This window comes from Trachypithecus francoisi, unplaced genomic scaffold (genome assembly GCF_009764315.1).
Source record: "Trachypithecus francoisi isolate TF-2019V2 unplaced genomic scaffold, Tfra_2.0 Lachesis_group0, whole genome shotgun sequence".
Taxonomy (NCBI): domain Eukaryota; kingdom Metazoa; phylum Chordata; class Mammalia; order Primates; family Cercopithecidae; genus Trachypithecus; species Trachypithecus francoisi.
In genome coordinates, this window is record NW_022681453.1 from 152,357,373 (window position 1) to 152,372,467 (window position 15,095).

A 15,095-nucleotide genomic window follows, 5' to 3' on the forward strand; every position below is an offset into this window, starting at 1 on the left:
TTTTAGTAGAGATGGGGTTTCACCATGTGGGCAGGCTGGTCTCAAACTCTTGACCTCAAGTGATTTGCCTGCCTCGGCCTCCCAAAGTGCTGGGATGACAGGCATGAGCCACCATGCCCAGACAGAGAAAGAATCTTTTTCTTCTAAAATAATAAGTAGACTGGGCACAGTTGCTCACACCTATAATCCCAGCACTTTGGGAGGCTGAGGGGGGCAGATAACTTGAGGTCAGGAGTTTGAGACCAGCCTGGCCAACATGGTGAAACTATGTCTCTACTAAAAATACAAAAATTAGCTGGGTGTGGTGGCGCATGCCTGTAGTCCCAGCTACTCAGGACGCTGACTCAGGATAATTGCTTGAACTAGGGAGGTGGAGGTTGCAGTGAGCAGAGATCACACTACTGCACTCCATCTGGGTGACAGAGCAAGAATGTGTCTCAAAAATAAAAATAAAAGTAATAATAATAACAATAATAAGTAGCCATCCATCAAGCCCTCAAGCCTCAAGCCTTGGCTGTGTTTTGTTGCCCTTGACTTTCCCCGCGGTGCTGTCACTATCAACTACCTGAAACGATATATCTTGGAGTTGTCTCCACCCAGCAAGCTTTTTCTACAGTAGCTGCAAATCCTACTTGGCCCACTGGGGATGTGGACTTAGTAGGCCTGGACAGGGAAATACCTAAGATTCTCAACACAAACATGGCAAGGAAATATCCTATTTTTGAGAAGCTTTTGAGAATAGCTGTGTCCTTCTGCCTTGAGGAGGCTGGGACAACTTTGTAATCAAATACAAAAAAGTGATCACTCCTGAGTAGGCCGCCCTTCTTCCTTGGGTCACATGGATTACATTTTACATTATATCCTGACTTCAAGAAAGAAAAATTGGGAGGTCATACGTCCTGTTTTTCCTCAGTTGCCAACTTCTTAAAATGGGGCTTCTAGTGAGGTCTTAGAGATTGCTTCATGGTCCACACACAACTGTTTGCCACGTTAGGTACCAAGACCAAGATGGGTTCCTGCTTGGCTCTCAGAGCTGTAAAACCTCACTGGAAACTGCTAAAAAGATGCAGCTAAATAATTATCCCCATGATTTAATTCAAGCACTTAGTTTTAAAAGGTGAACAAATAAGGCCTCTTAACTTGCTACTTACCATGTTAAAGTTTGAATGAATTCCAACAAACCATTTTCTCCTTCTTTTCCTTTTCCATCTATGCCATTATCTGCCAAATGCAACTTCACTAACCAAGGACCAGCTTCCATCAGACCTTCAATTTTCTTCTTGATTCCTATAAGAAAATCAGAGTATTTTATTATTTTTAGACAATAGTTCCCCTGTTTATCACCAGCTAAGCTGACTTTATTCTTTTAGATTGTACTTTACTGGACTTGTGTGAGTAGATGCATTTGCAATATAGTCAAGGAAATACTGTATATATAATTTTTAAAGTCCTTGTTTTATACTCAGTACATCCTTCCTTCTTTAGAACAAGAAGCCCAAAATTACTCTGCATGAAAGGAAATTCCATCTAAGATTTAGATTGTTGCCTTTACTTTGAAGAAGAAAATTGATGTATCTAGAAATTTCCTGGAAGAAGATGAATGAGTTGCCCACTGATCTAGGGGAAGTGATAGCTCTTATGAAGGAATTCAGCCCTTTAAAGGAGCCTGAAAAGCTGTTACCTTTTTGAGCTTTAAAAGAGAAAATCTGAAGGAGAAAGAACCATCCTGCCTTTGTAGAATTCGTGACTGGGCTGAGGGATCCTGGGGTTTGTTCAGCCTCATCAGTCGACACAGCTTTTGTAAAGAGTCTATTGTCAGTGCTGGGAAACAGCATCAGGTCCACATTTAATTTATGTCAGTTCAAATTTAGGAGCTTGGCAAAGAAAAATACAGGAAGGGGAGAGAGGAAAAGAAATAATCATGGGCATAATGCGGGCTCATCCACTCAGTAAGTATGAGATGGGAAATTGGAATTGCCTGTCCCAAATTCAAATCTTTCTCTGGGGGCCTACAAGTATTTAGAGTTATATGAGCCCCCTAAACACTAACCAACTACTTCATCCGGACCCAACCGAAGAAAGACCAAGTGATCTGTTCCAAAAGTGGGGAAGAAACTGTGTGGGACTTAGAGATAATATGCCTAGATATTGTAATGTGTGGGCAAATCACAGAATTTTAAAGGATCATTTAACTATACACTAATTTTGTCCACCAGGCTGACTCGAGAACCTAACCCTGCAGCTACACAGGACTTGAATTCCTTCAGCATTTAACAAACATTTTCGAGCTCCTATGATGTGTCAGGCACTGGTGTAGGTGCCAGGGACCCAGTGAAGAACAAAAGAGACAAAAATCCCTACCCTTATGAAGCTGACATTAAGTGAATGTTAACTAGCATGGTTAGAGCAAGGAAGAGAGCAGAGTCAAGGATAATCAAGCATAAATTTTCAAGCCTGGAGGGAAAACTTGCTTTTCAGGAAAAGGAGATAAATCTGGACATCAGGCCTTCCTAGGTTGCCGGTTGGGGAAAAAGAGTAGAAAGTATGCTTTTTAAAAAAGGATTTGATTGGTTACTTTGGACATGAATCTAATCTGCTGGATCGTTGGATGAAATAGACAGGATTGATGGGGCACGGTGGGTCATGCCTATAATCACAGCACTTTGGGAGGCCACGAAGGGCAGATCACTTGAGGTCAGGAATTCGAGACCAGCCTGGCCAACATGGTGAAATCTGTCTCTACTAAAAATACAAAAATTAGCCAGGTGTTGTGGCATGTGCCTGTAGTTCCAGCTACTTGGGAGGCTGAGGCAGGAGAACTGCTTGAACCCGGGAGGCAAACGGTGCAGAGAGCCGAGATTGCGCCACTGCGTAACCTGGATGACAAAGCAAGACTCTGTCTCGAAAAAAAAAAAAAAAAAAAGAAATAGGCAGGATTTATCTTCCTTTAGAACACAGTTGGAGGGATGAACACGGGTCCATCCTTTGGTTTTATTAGAGGTAAGCCTAACTTGTCTAAATCTCATTCATCCTTACATCTAAGTAAGGCATGGGAATGACAGCAAATGACAGCTGTCATGAATGATACAACAGTGCTCCATTATTCACACTAGAATCGTATCTGGCACATGGTAGGTATTTAATAAATGTTGTTCAATGAATTAATGAATGAATGACTAATAGAGTGTAAAGTGCAATTGTGTTATGGAAACTTTATCTCACTGTTCAGTGCTTTTCCAAGTACAGTGTTGCTAATAATGCCTTGAGACCACTCGTGAGCAAGATGAAATATGATTTTTCTATCTGTAGAATCTCTTCAAGAAAAATGCATTTGAAAATGTAAGTTGACTGCCCAGAATGATGGATGATGTGGATACTGATCACGTGTGGCATCTATTTCTTTTTGTCCCCTTCTGGCATGATGGAAAGCAGTGGTGGCCAATAGGGCCAAAGCTGAAGGCCAAAAGCTAAATTCCTTTACCGCTGCTCAGCTTTGCAAGGAAAGACAACATCTTAGCCAGTCTACATCCCTAACTAAGCCAGTGTGGCACAAACGTGTGCCCTTGGAGAAGAAGGGACTTCCAGGCCTGTGATTGGCCTGGTCCAACTTGTACTCCCATGGGAAAAACAATCAAAGTCTCCCTCCAGCGGATGATAAGACAGGTCACAACGTCATCTCTTCCCATGAAAAATAAGCAGTTTGGAAAATGTTAGTCTAAACCACTCTCCAGAATTTAGACCTCTAATGAGTTACGGTGGCCCTGTTAGATAATAGGAAGGCTGGCATTGCTCAGTACAGGAACTTCCCCCTCCAGGGCTTTAACCAAAGTTCAAGCAAAACTGGATTATTTTCTTTAGGTTGAAAACAAATTCCTTGGAGTAAGGGCAGGTATGTGCTCAAGCCCTGGTAATACTTGATACATCCCAGCTCTGTTCACAGCAACCCGTTTTTACCTAATCTTACATTTCTTTACTTTGAAACAAAAACAAGCTCACTAACAACGATCATTTCAATTTACCCTCTCTTTCTGGGAGAACTTAGCAGTGGCATAGCTATGCCTGGTTGTGCCCAAGAGGCAGGGTGGTGTACTCAGATGTGCGGAATCTCCAGGTTTAAAATCTCTCTCTGGAAAATGCTGTGAGACTCCTTGGAAAGTCACTTGACTTCTCTGAATCTAAATTTCCTCTGGCAAAATAGAGATCATAATACCCATCTCTTAGAAGCATTGTGAGGACGGCTGGGAAGCATTGTGAAATAGTGGTGGTAGAGGCACGTAGTACACAGTTTTAGTGCTTCGCTTGCCAGCGTTATCTCTGGATTTCATACGTCACTGAAACACTGGAATGGGAGCAACCTGGCAAAGAACCTTCATGTGCAAGTGTCCTCCCTTCTACCACTGTCTCCCTGAGGATCAGGAGGACAATGGCACGCCTTGCCTAGAAGCCACTCCACAGATCCAGTATGGACTCTCCCAGCCTCGTGCTTTCTCTCATTTTCTCTTTGGTCAATTGCCAAGCTTCCCCAGGTGTCCTGGATGGCAGAATCCTTCTCACCACCCTCTTTGAACTGGCTACTAGGTCCTGTCAATCCTCTTCCTTCTAAATATATCAAGACTCCAGCTTTCTATCACTGCAGCTTCACTTTATCTTCTCTTGCCTGAAACAGTGTAAAACTTCCTGCTTTTCCTGCCACTCCCCTCTCATCCCTGACTCCCAACACTGCTCCAGAATCCCGCTAAGCTAGTGCAGTTGTCCTCTTCCTTCAGTGGACCTCATCAGACACGATGAGGAGCCCTCTGACATTGACAAGATCTGGGAGATCGTGGATAAACTGTGCCTGACAGTGGAGGAGAAGGTAATCACCAGGACAGAGGGTAACACTGATGACTTGCTCATTGGTAGAAATGCCTCCTCTGAAGGCCCCAAGGGTGAAGGTACCCAAAGCACCCAGAGTCATCATTGGTGTTGATATTGCCATGAACCTCACTTGCAGGAAACCAGCTTTGCAAGGATGCCTATAAGTACGTCAGTCGGGCAAGGTGGTTCATGCCTGTAATTTCAGCACTTTGGGAGGCGGAGGTGAGAGGATCACTTAAGCCTACCAGTTTGAGACCAGCATGAGCAACATGAAGACATGAAGAGACTCAGTCTGTACAAAAAAAAAAAAAAAAATTAGCTGGGCATGGTGGTCACACCTGTGGTCCCAGTTACTTGGGAGGCTGAGGTGGGTGGATTGCTTGAGGCTGGGAGGTCAAAGCTGCAGTGAGTCATGATCACACCACTGCACTCCAGCCTGGGCCACAGAGTGAGATCCTATCTCAAGAAGAAAATTAAAAAAAGAAGTACATTAAAGATGACACGAAATCAATGAAAGGGGAACTTGAAGAAGTGAGATCAGAAAGAGTAAAACCTTTTATGGTAGGGCTGCAGAACAAATTAAGCACATCCTTGCTACTTTCAAAAACTACCAGTTCTTTTCTTGATGAAAACATGAATCCTGATGGCATGGTTGCTCTACTGAACTACCATGAGGATGGTGTGACCCTGTATATGATTTTCTTTAACAATGGTTTAGAAATGGGTAAATATTAACAGATTTGGCAATTACTTTGAATATATCACCTATCATCATAAATGGCTGCTGCTTGTCATCCACAAAACACCATGTCTTAAGATAAACGGGCCCTTCATTTATTTTGACTGTGATTTATGTGGAGTGGAGGCCTTGTTTTTTTAAGAAAAAAAAAAAAGTCACATAGGTTGTCTAAAAATAAAATGCATTTAAACTAAAAAAAAAAAAAAACGCCTCATAACTACTCTGCCATCCTTTAGCTATTCCTCTCTCTAAAGCATATTCTACAAAACTGCCCGAGATACTTTTCAAAAACCCAGTTCTTACTATGCTACTGTCCTGCTTCAAAACCATCATGGCTCCAGCCCTTTGCACACAGGAGAAAATCTAACTCCTGAACTCAGCATTCATGGCTTTCAGTCATTTGGGTCCACTGCCTCTTCAGTCACATTTCCAGCCACTTTCCCAATGACCGCTCTGCAGCAAACATCACCCCTCCAGATGCCTAATACGCCAGGCACCTTCCTCCTCTTAGCCTTTTCTCATGCGGTCCCTCTGCCTGGAACCTCCTCTCTTAACATAGCTGACAAACCTCTTCTCATTCCTTCCGAGGAGAGCCCTGTTTCCTAAATGGGCCGGTACTCAAAGGTCAAGTGTAAATTTTCATGGAACCAGTATGCCCCGGAGAGGCTCTCCATATCCTTCACTTGCTGGCCTCTTCTGGGACCGCCAGAACAGGTGGGCATCCTACATTCTGGGGGGCATCAGATCAACCACTACTCAAATGTTCATCTGTGGATGCCAGGCCCTGGTAGGGCCTTCTCCTTGTGGTTGAATTATATTTTCAACTTGTTAAAAATAGCTTTTTCCCATCGAAAAGGAACGTGTGTAATTTCCTGTGTAAGTCCTAGTCTTATAAACCAGAACATAAACTCTGTTTGTTTGATTATAGGACTTAAGAAGGCAAAATGTAAGTAGTGTTTGATGATTCACACCTTGGGCCTTGGGACCTTTCTATAAAGGTTTCCATTGTTTAGCTGTCACCCCAGGATGAAGCCCCAAATAAAATAATTGCAGGATTATAACTGGCAACTTCCTGTTTTGGAACTAATAAAGCTGTTTTGAAGATTACATCTTGACTTTTGAACTTGGTCTTTGCATTCCTTAATGCCACTGGTATTTCTGGGGACTGTGGCTATGATATAAGCAACGATGCCTTATTTGGGGAAATGTATTTGCCCTTGGGTGGCATGGTACTGTAGTAAAGTTCTGATCAATCCCAAGTTTGTTGATATATCATTTTATGGTTGGATTTTTGCCCCACGTACATGTCTAAGTCACGTACTGGCTCTCCCTGTCCTAAATCTTCCAGAATTGAAACAGCCGTGGAGGTTGTCTGTGGGGCTTGGGCTGGGAGTAAACAGGCACAGGATACCCCTGAGTCCTCACTGGGTCTTTCAAGAACTTTGGGAGCCTTGAGACAACAAGGCAGCACTGGCTGAATAGGGCTCAGAGAAACCATCTAAACTGAGGTTGGCTATTCCTGATGACCTTACAGTGACTTCCAGCCTTCAGCTATCTTCTGGCTCTTCGTGGACCTCACAGGTTTGTGACTAGGCATAGACCAAGCCAGACATCATCCACTTGAACACTGATCAACTTCCAGGCCCATGATTCCTAGTTCCTGTATCTCCACGGTACAGAGAGCCATGGGGCTCAGAGGTGGCTTCACTGAGTATAGAAGAAGAAAGTATAGAAGACAGTATAGAAGAAGACAGAGAAGCCAGAACAGAAATGGGACTGGGTCTTGTCTGTTCTGTGGTTTTCAGGGCAGAGAAGAGGCATCAAGGAGCCTCGGTCTGCTCTCTGATTTCCTTCATTGTGCAAAATAAATCAGGAGCAGACAGTCTGATTTTCTCAAGTCCAAAACTGTGGTTCTCAAAGTGTGATCCTCGAACCAGCAGCATCAGGACCCTGGGAACTGGATAGAAATGCACACTGTCCAGCTTCACTCAGACCTACTCACTCAGAACCTGGGGGGTGGCGCCCAGCAATCTGTTTTAACAAGCCTTCTGAGTACCTCTGAGACTGCTCAAATTTGAGGACCCTTGTTCTAATAACTCTTCATCCTCAGGGATGCACTGAGGCAAGACTGATTTGCACAAAAATCTTTAACTCCTGCAAGCATAGAAAGAAGACATTTTGCTTCCTTTATCAACTTTTAAATGGTTGCTCAGTGTTAAGTGGCCAAGTTCTTGTATTGCTCTAAATGTTCTTATCACTCCAAAAGAGAGGAATAATAATGGGCATCAGGTTTCCTAATGGGGGTTTTGCCTCAATGGCATTGTGGGGACAACTTTCCAAGCAGCAGGCCAAAAGCCTCTTGTCCACAAAGAGGCCGGTGTGGAAATAGTCTGATTGTTTCCAGTTAGAGCCAGATGGAAACCATCTGGACTTGTCACCCAGGAGGCTGATGTAGATCAATCTGAACCTCTACTTTGAAACAAGTAGAACTCTTCTACCAAAGACCAAACTCACCCCTCAAACAATTTATGATAGCAAAAACAATTGTCCAATGTGGGAAGCTGTTGTTTAATTTGCTTTGTAAACTCTGGAAAGCATGACACTAGACTGCACTGAAAGGAAGCTATAAAATAAGTATAATATTAGATACAAAAGGATTTGAGGCAAATAATTCCTTGGGAAACAAAAGACTTTAATGGCTCCCAATGTCTACTAGGTTAAGTACAAACTCTCCACCTGACATGCAAATTCTTCCTTACTATGACCCTCCCCTCTTGCCAAGGGCCGCACTCCGCACTCTTGTTGTACCTAAACCTCCAGGCTCATGGCTTGCTTTGTTAAGGCCCTTCTTCCTTACTTAAGTCCTTCCTCACCTAAGTCTTTCCTTGGAAAAAAATTTTTTTTTACTTCCATAGATTATTGGGGAATAGTTGGTGTTTGGTTACATAAGTTATTTAGTGGTGATTTGTGAGATTTTGCTGCACCCATCACCTGAGCCGTATACACCGAACCTTATTTGTAGTCTTTTATCCCTCACCCTCTTCTCAGCCTTTCCCCCTCAAGTCTCCAAAGTCCATTGTATCATTCTTTTTTTTTTTTTTTTTTTGAGACGGAGTTTTGCTCTTGTTGCCCAGGCTGGAGTGCAATGGTGCGATCTCAGCTCACCACAACCTCCACCTCCTGGGTTCAAATGATTCTCCTGCCTCAGCCTCCCAAGTAGCTGGGATTACAGGCATGTGCCACCATGCCCAGCTAATTTTTTGTATTTTTAGTAGAGATAGGGTTTCTCCATGTTGGTCAGGCTGGTCTTGAACTCCCAACCTCAGGTGATCCCTCCCCCTCGGGCTCCCAAAGTGCTGGGATTACAGGCGTGAGCCACCTTGCCTGGCCCCTTGTGTCATTCTTATGCCTTTGCATCCTCATAGTTTAGCTCCCACTTATGAGTGAGAACATACGATGTTTGGTTTTCCATTTCTGAGTTACTTCGCTTGGAATAATAGTCTCCAATCTCATCCAGGTCGCTGTGAATGCCATTAATTCATTCCTTTTTATAGCTGAGTAGTATTCCATTGTATATATATACCACAGTTTCTTTATCAGTTCATTAATTGATGGGCATTTGGGTTGATTCCACGTTTTTGCAATTGCGAATTTTGCTGCTATAAACATGCGTGTGCAAGCTTCTTTTTCATATAATGACTTCTTTCCCTCTGGGTAGATACCCAGTAGTGGGATTACTGGATCAAATGGTAGTTCTACTTTTAGTTCTTTAAGGAATCTCCACACTGTTTTCCATAGTGATTGTACTAGTTTACAGTCCCACCAGCAGTGTAGAAGTGTTCCCTGTTTACTGCATCCACGCCAACATCTTATTACTTTTTTATTATAACCATTCTTGCCGGAGTAAGGTGGTATGGCATTGTGATTTTGATTTACATTTCCCTGATCACTACTGATGTTGATTTACATTTCCCTGATCACTACTGATGTTGAGCATTTTTTCATGTCTGTTGGCCGTTTGTATATCTTCTTTTGAGGATGTCTATTCATGTTCTTAGCCCACCTTTTGATAGGATTGTTTATTTTTTTTCTTGTTGATTTGTTTGAGTTCATTGTAGATTCTGGATATTAGTTCTTTGTCAGATGTATAGATTGTGAAGATTTTTCCCCACTCTGTGGGTTGCCTGTTTACTCTGCTGACTGTCCCTTTTGCCATGCAGAAGCTCTTTAGTTTAATTAAGTCCCAGCTATTTCTCTTTGTTTTTATTGCGCTTGCTTTTGGGTTGCGGGTCATGAAATCCTTGCCTAAGCCAACGTCTAGAAGGTTTCCCAGTGTTATCTTCTAGAATTTTTATACTTTCAGGTCTTAGATTTAAGTCCTTAATCCATCTTGAGTTGATTTTTGTGTAAGGTGAGAGATGAGGATCCAGTTTCATTCTGCTACACATGGCTAGCCAATTATCCCAGCACCATTTGTTGAAAAGGGTGGCCTTTCCCCACTTTACGTTTTTGTTTGCTTTCTTGAAGATCAGTTGGCTGCAAGTATTTGGGTTTATTTCTGGGTTCTCTATTCTGTTCCGTTGGTCTATGTGTCTATTTTATACCAGTACAGTGCTGTTTTGGTAGCTATGGCCTTATGGTATAGTTTGAAATGAGGCCGGGTGCTGTGGTTCACGCCTGTAATCCCAGCACTTTGGGAAGCCAAGCGGGGTGGATCACCTGAGATCAGGAGTTCGAGACCAGCCCGGCCAACATGGTGAAACCCCATCTTCACTAAAATACAAAAATTAGCCGGGCATGGTGGTGGGTCCCAAGTCCCAGCCACTTGGGAGACTGAGGCAGGAGAATCACTTGAACCCAGGAGGCAGAGGTTGTGGTGAGCTGAGATCATGCCACTGCACTCCAGCCTGGGTGACAGAGCAAGACTCTCTCAAAAAAAAAAAAAAAGAAAAAAGAAATCAGATAATGTGATGCCTCCAGATTTGTTCTTTTTGCTTGGCCTTGCTTTGGCTATGCAGGCTCTTTTTTGGTTCCATATGAATTTTATACTTGATTTTTCTAATTCTGTGAAGAATGATGATGGTATTTTGATAGGAATTGTGTTGAATTTGTAGATTGCTTTTGGCAGGAGTCATTTTCACAATATTGGTTCTACCCATCCATGAGTATGGGATGTGTTTCCATTTGTTTGTGTCATCTATGAGTTCTTTCAGCAGTGTTTTGTAGCTTTCCTTGTAGAGGTCTTTTGCTTCCTTGGTTAGGTACATTCGTAAGTATTTAACTTTTTTTACAGCTATTATAAAAGGGGTTGAGTTCTTGATTTGATTCTCAGCTTGGTCGCTGTTGGTGTATAGAAGAGCTACTGATTTGTGTACATTAATTTTGTATCTGGAAACTTTGCTGAATTCTTTTATCAGTTCTAGGAGCTTTGTGGAGGAGTCTGTAGGGTTTTCTAGGTAAACAATCATATCATCAGCAAATGGTGAATAGTTCAACTTCCTCTTTACCAATTTGGATGCCCTTTATTTCTTTCTGTTGTCTGATTGCTCTGGCTAGGACTTCCAGTACTATATTGAAGAGGAATGATGAGAGTGGGCATCCTTTTCTTGTGCCAGTTCTCAGAGGGAATGCTTTCAACTTTTCCCCATTCAGTTGGCTGTGGGTCTGTCATAGATGGCTTTTATTATGTTGACGTATGTCCCTTGTATGCTGACTTTACTGAGAGTTTTAATCATAAAGCCATGCTGGATTTTGTCAAATGTTTTTTCTGCATCTACTGAGATGATCATTTGATTTTTGTTTTTAATTCTGTTTATGTGGTGTTTCACATTTATTGACTTGCATATGCTAAACCATCCCTGCATCCCTGGTATGAAACTCACTTGATCATGGTGGATTATCTTTTTGATATGTTGTTGGATTCAGTTAGCTAGTATTTTGTTAAGGATTTTAGTATCTATGTTCATCAGGGATATTGGTCTGTAGTTTTCTATTTTGGTTATGTCCTTTCCTCGTTTTGGTATTTGGGTGACACTGACTTCATAAAATGATTTAGGGAGGTGTTAGAGACAAACTGCCCCCAAAAAAGCTTCTTGGTATTGCCAACATCCCTCCCCTTCCCCCAAACCTTTTTATATTTCTAAGCGCTTATTTAGGCACCACAGTGAAACCAGCAGACTTTACCTATCAGGCCTTACTGCTATAAAGCAAACCCCAATTACAAACCATCCAGACCACACAGGGGGAGGTTATGGAAAGCATAAGCAAACTTTACCTACACCCTCCAGTAGCATACACTTCACAAGGTGATATGTGGCAGAGTTAACCAACAAACGACCCCAGGGTCTCTCTCCCATATAAACCCCTCATTCTGTAATGGAGCAGCCAGCAGTTTCAATAAACTTACTCGCCTGAACTTGGGTCTCTCTCTCTTGTCCTGTCTCTTGGCTGACCTTACATTCTGGTGCTGAAACTCGGGAAGAGGATAGACTCAGGCCAGGATTCTCTCTCTCTCTCTCTTTCTCTCTCTCTCTCTCTCTATCCTATCACCCCTCTCCCAGCCAACTTCCCCTTCCCCGAACCTGCTGAAGACCCAGAGAATCTCCTAGACTCTCCCATTGCTGGAGACCTTATCCACCATCAAAGCCTCCACCAGGGTGAATGAAAAAGAGACTGTTACTGTTACCGTTCCCCGGAACCCTTGACCATCCGTCTCTCTGTTTCTGAAAGACCCAGCTCTGGGCCAAGAGTTTCCTCCAGCCTCCGGGCCTCTGGTTCTTCCGTTTCAGGGACACCTGACTTGGCGATTACCTCCTCTATTCCAGACAAGTTAGACAAGTTTTGCGGGAAAGGGGATGCCCTCTCCCGCTGTCCTTATCACCAGCAGTCTCTTTTTCCTGTACCCCACCCCCCTTCCATTCACTATGAGAGCCTCTCAGTCTACCCCTTCCAAGACCACCCTCCTTGGGTGTCTCCTCCACAGTCCCAGGGCTCTCAGCCTCCATTCAGAAATCCACCCTAAAAGGCTTATCTTTTACTGTAATACCGCATGGCCTCAATACAAATTGGACTGTGGCTCCTAATGGCCCGAAAATGGCATTTTCTATTCCAACGTGCTCAAAAACTTAGATAACTTTTGCCATTGCAATGGGAAGTGGTCTGAAATTCCTTATGTTCAGGTTTTCTTCACCCTCCATACCCACCCTTCCCTCTGTCAGTCCTGTTCTACTTTCCAAATCCTCCTTGCCCTCTCCAAACCTGACTCGCCTCCTGCCCCCACCACCACAGCCCCAGCCGATGACTCCTCTTCCTTTGACCCCGCTGATTTTCCCCCTCCCAGACAGCATTGTAATCCTCCACCGTATGTCCCCACTCCGGCTCTACCTCTCTCTCTCCCTCTCTGTAACCATCCTGCTTCTGACTCTGAGTCCTCTCTGTTGCCACCCCTCACCCGCCCTCAGGCCCAACATGCTCAGCAACCAGCTCCCTTGCTTCCTCTCCAGGAAGTAGCAAGAGCTGAAGGTATTGTTAAAATTCATGTTCCGTTTTCCCTCAGTGATCTCTCTCTAATTAACAAAAGACTTGGTTCATTTCCAGAGGACCCTACCTCTTAATATTAGGGAATTTCAGTACCTTACCCTGTCTTATGAACTAACCTGGCATGACCTCTGCGTTATTCTCTCCTTCACCCTCACCCCAGAACACCGGGACCGTATCCGAACCCTAGCTCACGCTCATGCTGATACCATTCATCACGAGGCTCCTGCCCAGCCTACTGGTGCAAAGGCAGTCCCCAGCCAAAACCCCCAATATTCAGCGCAAGCTTCAGAAGGTTGACCACGGCCCTCAAACCCCACAATGAGACCTTCTTAATTTAGCCTTCAAAGTCTTTAACAGCTGTGATGAGGAAAAAAAGGCAAAAACAGGCAGAGTTTCAAATGCTTACCTCTGCCATCAGGGGCCCACGGGGCCACAGCTCCACACGGAAACCTCCTAGCAATCCACCTCCACGTGGCACTTGTTTCAAGTGTGGCAGTGAAGGCCACTAGTCCAGACAATGCCCTAACCCAGGTAAGCCCACCAGGCTGTGCCCCCTCTGTGGAGGACCCCACTGGAAGTCAGACTGTGAGCAGCCCCCACAAGGACTGCCCCCATCCCTTCCTGAGCCGGCCAAAACCTGCTACTAGGATCTCATTGGCCTTGCCACTGAAGACTGATGGTTCCCTGGAACGGAAGCCCCGGCAACTACCATCACTTCATCCGAGCCAAGGGTAACCCTGATGGTGGCAGGTAGGCCAGTATGTTTTTTCTAATTAATACTGGGACAACCTACTCTGTTTTACCTAATTTTTCAGAACGCACCAAGTCCTCCCAGGTCTCTGTTGGAGGAATTGATGGACAAGTCTCCACACCCCGAGCCCCTGCTCCATTCTTCTGCACCCTGCACACCTTTCCCTTCACTCACTCTTTCTTAGTCCTGCCCTCACATCCAACTCCCCTCCTAGGCAGAGACATCCTTTCAAAACTCCACACTACTCTCCACCTTCATGGTGACCTACTTAGAAATTCAACTTTCTCCTGATGCCCGGGCTGTGAGGCCAGCCCAAGCAGCATTAATAGATCGCCTACCCGCTCCCTCCTCCAAAAGCAAAATCCTTTCCTTCCTAGGGTTAGCAGGCTTCTTTAAAATATGGATTCCCAACTTTGCCCTCCTAGCTTGCCCCCCTCTATAAAGTGGCCAAAGGCCCTCTCAGTAAACGCCTAAATTGCTCACATATCATACTCCTCAGCTTCCACAAACTCCAAACCACTCTTATCACTGCACTAGCTCTGTCCTTACCTGATATTTCCCAAACTTTCACTGTCTATACTGCCAAAAGCCGAGGAACAGCCCTCGGTGTCTTATGACAACAAAAAGGAAATCCTCCTTCCTTTGCTCCCTGTAGCCTACTTCTCTAAACAGTTAAACAACACAGTCGGAGGATGGCCAACCTGTCTTAAAAGGCTAGCAGCAGCGGCCACTTTAACTCTAAAAAAGCAAAAAACTAACATTCAGTCAAAATACCACCGTTTACAATCCTCATAATATACAGAATCTCCTCTCCCCTTGAGCGTTAGGCTCCCTTCCTCCTTCCCAAATTCAATTACTCCATGCCTTCTTTATCAAAAATCCTAAATTCTGGCTTGCCAAAAGTGCTCCCCTCAACCCAGCATCCTTACTCTCTGTATCTGCTTCCCCTCCTACTCATTCTTACCCTGACATCCTAGATTACCTGCAGCCACACTTTCCAAACAGTTCCTCTGAGCCTCTCACCAACCCCGATGACCAGCTATTTAGAGATGGCTCCTCTTCCAGGCCCACTGGCTCCCCAAAAAATGGCTGGGTATGCGGTTGCTTCCCTTAACTGAGTAATCAAAGCTAAGCCCCTACTTCCAGTCACCTCCTCTCAGAAAACAGAACTGATAGCTCTCACCAGAGCCCTAACCCTCTCCAAAGGCA

At 44.1% G+C, this 15,095-nt stretch overlaps 1 pseudogene; it reads left to right on the forward strand.

The window, feature by feature from the left end:
- The window catches only part of LOC117078756, a 33,961-nt pseudogene extending 28,369 nt beyond the window's left edge, over positions 1 to 5,592 (forward strand).
- The last annotated feature ends 9,503 nt before the right edge of the window (positions 5,593 to 15,095 follow it).